Source organism: Schistocerca gregaria, chromosome 1, assembly GCF_023897955.1.
Source record: "Schistocerca gregaria isolate iqSchGreg1 chromosome 1, iqSchGreg1.2, whole genome shotgun sequence".
In the NCBI taxonomy this organism is placed as follows: Eukaryota; Metazoa; Arthropoda; class Insecta; order Orthoptera; family Acrididae; genus Schistocerca; species Schistocerca gregaria.
In genome coordinates, this window is record NC_064920.1 from 411,878,024 (window position 1) to 411,884,590 (window position 6,567).

The following is a 6,567-nucleotide window of genomic DNA, read 5'->3' on the forward strand; positions in this document are numbered from 1 at the left end:
AATTTTCTGCCTTTTTCCATTTTCTTAAGTTTTAATCTACGGTTCATAACCTACAAATTGTGGTGAGAGACGACATCTGCGCTGGAAATATCTTACAATTTTAAATTTGGTTCCTAAATCTCTGTCGTACCATTATACAACCAATCTGAAGCCCTCCAACGTCTCCAGGTCTTTTCCACGTATACAGCCTTTTGTGTGATTTTTAAACCAAGTGTTAGCGGTGATTAAATTGTGCTCTATGCAAAATTCTACCAGGCAGCTTCGTCTTTCATTCCATTCCCGTAGTCCATATCCACCTACTATTTTTCCTTCTCTTCCTTTTAGTACTAGCGAGTTCCAGTCCCCCACGACTTATTACATTTTCCTCTACATGAATAATTTCTTTTGTCTACCCATACATTTCTTCAATCTCTCCATCATCTGCAGAACAGGATGACATGTAAACTTATACTACTGTGGCAGGTGTGGGCTTTGTGTCTATCTTGGCTATGACAATGCGTTCACTACGCTGTTCATAATAGCTCACCCGCAATCCTATTTTCTTATTCATTATTAAACCCACCCCTGCACTACCTCTACTTGATTTTGTATTTATAACCCTGTATTCACCTGACCAGAAGTTCCGTTGCTCCTGTCACCAAGATTCACTAATTCCCACTACCTATTCGATTCCCTTTATAAATTCTATGATCTACCTATCCAAACTCCGATGTGTGAATACCAGTTGTGATGACAGCCTCCTGAATAGTCGCCACATGGAGATCCAAATGGGGGACTATTTTACAGCCGGAATATTTTAGCCAAGTGGACACCATCAATATTTAACTATACATTATAGCTACAATCCCTTGGGAAGAATTACAGCTATAATTTCCCCTTGCTTTCAGCCGTTCAGATTACGAGCACAGCAAGGCTGTTTTGGTTGATGTTACAAGGCCAGTTCAATCGTCCAGACTGTTGCACCTGCAACTGCTGAGAAAGTTCCTGCCCCTCTTCAGGAACCGCACGTCTGTCTGGCCTCTCAACAGATGCCACTCAATTGTGGTTGCGCCTGTGGTCGGCTATCTGTACTGTTGTATATGTCTTCAGAATCGTACAAAATTAACTTTGCAGATTGTCAACAGAAAAAATGGTTTTGTAAATGAACTAACTGAAGGATTAAAAAGTAGCATTGTGAGTTATTTTCCACATGAAAAAAAATAGTTTTTAAATAAACTAACAACAGAAAAAAATTGTTTATAAAGATCAAACAATAGTGTTAACGAACTGTATTGCAAAAATTGTTGTTAATAAACCGTTAGTTAATTTATTATATCATTGTTATTATTTCCTGATCTTTTCCTTAAAGATTCATTGTTAGTAATAAAATGTTTATAACATATCTGGACGTTTCTCTTTATGCATAGACCTCTACAAAAAGCGTCGATTAGAGCAGTTCTGTCGTTGGTCAATTAATATCAGCTGTAGACAAAGCATCTCACGTTTCCGACACACCTCGTGTTGGCTGCTTCCAACATTTTTCCATGCTACCCATTAATAGTATTTTTTAAATACCCCGCCGTGTTTGTGTGTCACCTATAACCGACCGGTAGCCGGTAGCTGATTGACAACGCTGTAGCTACAAGTGACAGGGGTCAACTGTCAAACAGTTTTAATCAGATTATAATGCCATTATTTATTGTGTCATTTGTAATGTGGAACCCTTTTCTCTGTAAGCACTAAAAAATTATAAAGCTAAAAATGTCAACAGCTGATAACGAACTACTTGGATTCTGGGGGTGGAGGGAAGGCGTCAGCGGCTGGAAGGGGCGCTATCTGTAAGTAAAAGACGCCGGGAATTCGAGGTTATTGCGTATTTAACAGAAACGTAAAAGACAGGAAAGATATATGTAGACATTAGAACATGAAGTTGTGTGATTTTAACTGTTGATTTTATGTCTTAATGTTAGATTCAATTTCTTGTAGTGAAATTTATAGCATGTAGGTATATTTATCTCCGGTATTCAATATACCTTTTAGAAAAAAAAAAAAATGGTTACAAGTCAATAACCTTGTATTTTCGAAAAGATTACATTTTAGGATTTGAACGTTCTAGACATTTTAAGATAAAAACAATTTTGAATGAAGATATTTTCATTATTACATATTCTATCTTCTTAAAAGTATCCAGACACCTATTAATGGACATTATTATGGATGTGTCCACTCTTCGACTTTATGACGGCTTGAACTGTGCTGGGGAAACTTTCAATGAGGTGTCTGAAAGTCTGTAGAGAAATGGCGGCTCATTCTTCCTCACTAATTGATATTAGAGAAGGTAGTATGTTGGAAGCTAAGTCTGGACCGAATCCAACGCTCTAACTCACCTCTCCATTGGGTTTATGAATGTTATTGTCCGTAATCATTGTCTCACACATGATGATTTCAAATAACGTACGTCAAACAGAAAACAATCATTAGTTCATGAATCGTAAGCTTTGAATATGTCCTTACAGAAATTATCACTGCACAAAATATTTATCCTGTTATCGTCAGCAAACGCTGTAAACCGTACACTATTAACAAAGTTTAGAAAATTTCAGCTTGGATAAGAATCTGGAGATTTTAAGTCTACATCGTATAGAAAAGAGAGTAGAAACAGTATTTATGTTAAAGTGGTACTATAGTAAGTTACACCTCGCTACGTCTCAATGTTTTTTTTTTTCTTATCCTAGGTTTTTTACATTTCTGTCGTCATATGATCAAAACAAGCCCAACAGCGAAAATGCACTAGCTCTCTGAAGAAACATTTTCTTCGAATCCCATTGTCGGTAGCGAAAAGGTCCCTACTTTTAAATCACAGATGAAAATACTCATTCAGCATTATTTTCTTAATTCGCAGCGAGAAAGGTAGTAAACTGGGTTCTGACACAGGCAAAAATTGTTGTTGGTATCTTGTTTCTTTGCGCTTGGGATCTACGTAGAAAAATCCGGAATGCTGTGACGAAAACACCAGCATAATAGCTAATAAGCATTCAGAACTCCACTGAGCGAGGTGCAGCAGTGCGAAGACACTGGATTCGTTCGTATGCGAGAGAACAGCGGCTCCAACACTCTTTCTCTGATCCATGCTTGCATAAATGTAACTTAGATCTTGTCGAGGTATAAAATAAACATTAACGCTTTGAGAAGCGGTTTTCTCACCAAACATGGTAGTCATAGTTTGCCATACGTGAATTTATTTAATATTCTTTCATCGATATGCAACTTACAAAAAATGTGGAACGCTTCACGATTTTGCGTGTCATCCTTGCGCAGGGGCCATGCTAATCTTCTCTGTATCGTTCCAATTTTAGTATATGTACCGCCGAAGCGAGTACATCACATAATGGAAGACTTTTCGTATATATAGTTGGTAAGAGACTTCAAAACTTCATTGTAGAAGTGCTTTAATAGTGTGATCGTTAATATGTTATTTATTGAAATAAAAAGAAACCCCTCCATTTCATTTGATGTTATGAGTTCTTCTGCGCCCACTGCAATACAGAATATTACGTTTTCAAATTCTTTTATTCTGTTTCCTTTATTTTCTTTTCAGTGTTGGGCCCGTTTATTGGCAGGCGATTGCGCTTGCCACGCCATCTCGTAACATCATGCGACACTACGTCCCCTCTTCTCAGCAAACCATTGACAGCTACTAAGCGTGCTACTTCGTGCTGCCATCTGTTGGTTCAAATTGGCACCGCACCTCGCTGTGACAATATTTGATGAATTTCTGTCAGAGAGAACGATACAGCAGATAAAACGTCTGACTTAGCGTATTCTCTATCATTGCCGTACAAATAAATACTACCTGAATTTTCCTCAGGAGGATGATGCACACAACCAAAGTAACTGACACTAGCGATGTAGTGACTATACATGTACCAACTCATCTACTGCTGCAGTATTCTGGATTACTGATTTAAAATGTCATATCGCTATCTTGCAAGAAATTCGGCACATCTTCAAAGCCACTAACTTAGAGAAAAGCTCACTTAAAGATAGCAACCATAGTTTAACTGAAAATTACTTACCTCCTTGAAATCACATCAGCAAAATCTTTTACTTTGTAGCTAGTACATACTTTTGTATAGATTTTTTCCCAACACTTCTTTAAAAACAAAACTTCAGTTTTAGTTAATGGAATCTGACTTGCGACATACAAAATATACATTTCGGCTCTTATATTTAAAAGATAAATAATAAATAATTTAAAAAATAAATAATGACAAGAAAAAAATTTAATATAAAATACAACATAACAGTGCAAAAAATTATTTTGATAAAAATATTAATATAATCAGTTCTTTTGGTTTGTTTCATATGTTACATAAAATTAGGCAGTTCATAAAAATTACTCCACAAGTTATTATATAAATCAAAATAATATTTTAGAACTATATCTTTATCTATTAACTGCAATAATCCAATCTTTTTAGCATCTGCTATACTTTTTCTAATAGTATAACCTTTCAACAGACACAGCTTCTGGTTGTCACTTTCTGATGATTACTGTCGGATAGTTTTACTATTATTAGTTAATAATACTACTTTAAAATCTTGTGCATTAACTTGTTTGGTTTATCTTGATTAACCTTTAAAAATGTTAATGTAAGAAATCTTGATCGTTTTTGTCCCTTTTATTGATCTCAATTCTTTTTTTCCGACCTTAAAAGGCTCACATAATTATCAGGAACACTGATATGACCAGATTTTCGAGCTTTCCTGCTTCTCAGAATTAGAATTTATATGTCTCCCTCGTTCTGGGTGTGCCCAGAGATCCACTTGAAAGTCAAAATAGCTTTACGGGACACAGTAATTATGGTTTTATTTTTATTCTGACGAGAGCAGTTGTCTGAATTAAAAATGGTGCAGTTGTTCTAAGTAACGCTATTCACAGGAAGTGATTTCAACAGAACCTCGGTGTGCCTCTCCTTCGTGCCATACGTGGCAGTTAAATAACTTGGGGTTAAGTTGAAAAATAGTAAATGTTCTGTCTGGAAACGTAATAAAACGTTGAGGCACCACCCTGAGGGCATGGTAACATAGCTTGTAAGTCATACACTGCTGCTATATTAGTAGATTTCTTACCTTTCTCTTTCTCAGTTCGTGATAAATCCTTCTCTTTTAAATGGTTCTCATATTGCACTAGGTTTAGTTTTTCTTCGTTAGGTGCATTTTCAAGTTTGATGCAGAGCTCTCACTGATCCTCCCACAGAGTGAAAAATATCAGATTAAATTCTTTGTTAAAAATTGTTTATTACAGAAGGTAATTAACATACTACAAGTTTTCTCCTTACTACAGCTTTCTATAATATCTATAAAGATCACTTACTATTTTACCCACTTCAATGGGTTCTTTAGATGTTCTGACACGACAGTAGTTATAAGAGTCTTCGGAATTGATCTAATATGTTTTCAGATGCTTTATTTTATTTCTGTTGACACACTTGCATGATCACCATGTCTTGCCCTTAAATCAGTGGAAATCTCTTTGAGCAGAAATTCTCTTTTTCACAGCAGTTCTAACCATTCGTCCACTTACGTCTAAAGTAGCACCAAAAAACTGTTAACAAGCGCTTGCTTCTTCACCGTTATTATCAAAATAAAATGCAGGGTTAAGACGACGACGACCATCTTCCTTCTGACAGTAGTAGCTTGGCTGCACAGTTGTCATGTTGGCAGTGATGAAATCACGTTGCCTCTGTAAGTCTGCCAGTTTCCAGTACTCCTGAAAAATGTTTTGTCTCACTTCATCATAAAACTTTTTTGAACGTCTAAGCCGGCACTTTTCGCCACATGAAGGAGTCATTTTTCGAGCCTCTCTCATTACCATAGTCCCTTCAATTGTTGCATCATCGTTTGTTATTTTCTTTAAAGTCCCGCAAGTTGTACCACAGTTCCTTATGAGCTTGTTTTTGTTTTTTGCCATTTTTAACATTAAAATTAGGGCCAGTATCTATGTCGTCGGAATCAAAGTCTTTAAAACGTTCATTTCCAATACATAAAAAAACTGGAGTTACTATTTTCATTTGGATCACTACTATTGTTTTCAGCAGATGTATACGTGCGAGGTTGTTGTCACTCACCTCACTAGAATCACTCAAAAACCCTATTGCCTTGGAAACCCCTCTGTGTCATCACAGCGTGTCGGAACAGCTGTAACAAACAAAATAATCATTTACCTGTTATGGGAATTGTATGAAACGTACTTAACATAATCCACGCGTTATTATTGCCCACAACCGACCTTGAGAATTGGTTGGGACTTTGAAGCTGCCAAATTGTAGCACTTTGTTCATTTTGTTTCACAGCTGACTTAGTAAGAGGACCTCTGGAACTAGATGATAATGTTGTAACTAAAACAGATTCGTCTCTGTTTATGTAATTTTTTGTTCAAGGGTGACACAAGTCAAAATATTACACGATGTCATTAGAGTCTCAAAGAAAAATTAAGAATAGTTTTTAAGAAGAGTGGCACAAATCGAAAAAGACAGGAAAGGAAATAGTATCCAATCGCATATAGTAAGCAAAACTATAATATTT

General features: G+C 36.2%; 1 non-coding gene across 1 annotated transcript; it reads right to left on the bottom strand.

Moving 5' to 3' along the window:
* Positions 1 to 3,252: 3,252 nt before the first annotated feature.
* LOC126286332 (U6 spliceosomal RNA) lies at positions 3,253 to 3,359 on the bottom strand. The gene has a single exon (XR_007551686.1). It is a non-coding gene; the product is annotated as a U6 spliceosomal RNA (small nuclear RNA).
* Positions 3,360 to 6,567: the final 3,208 nt, after the last annotated feature.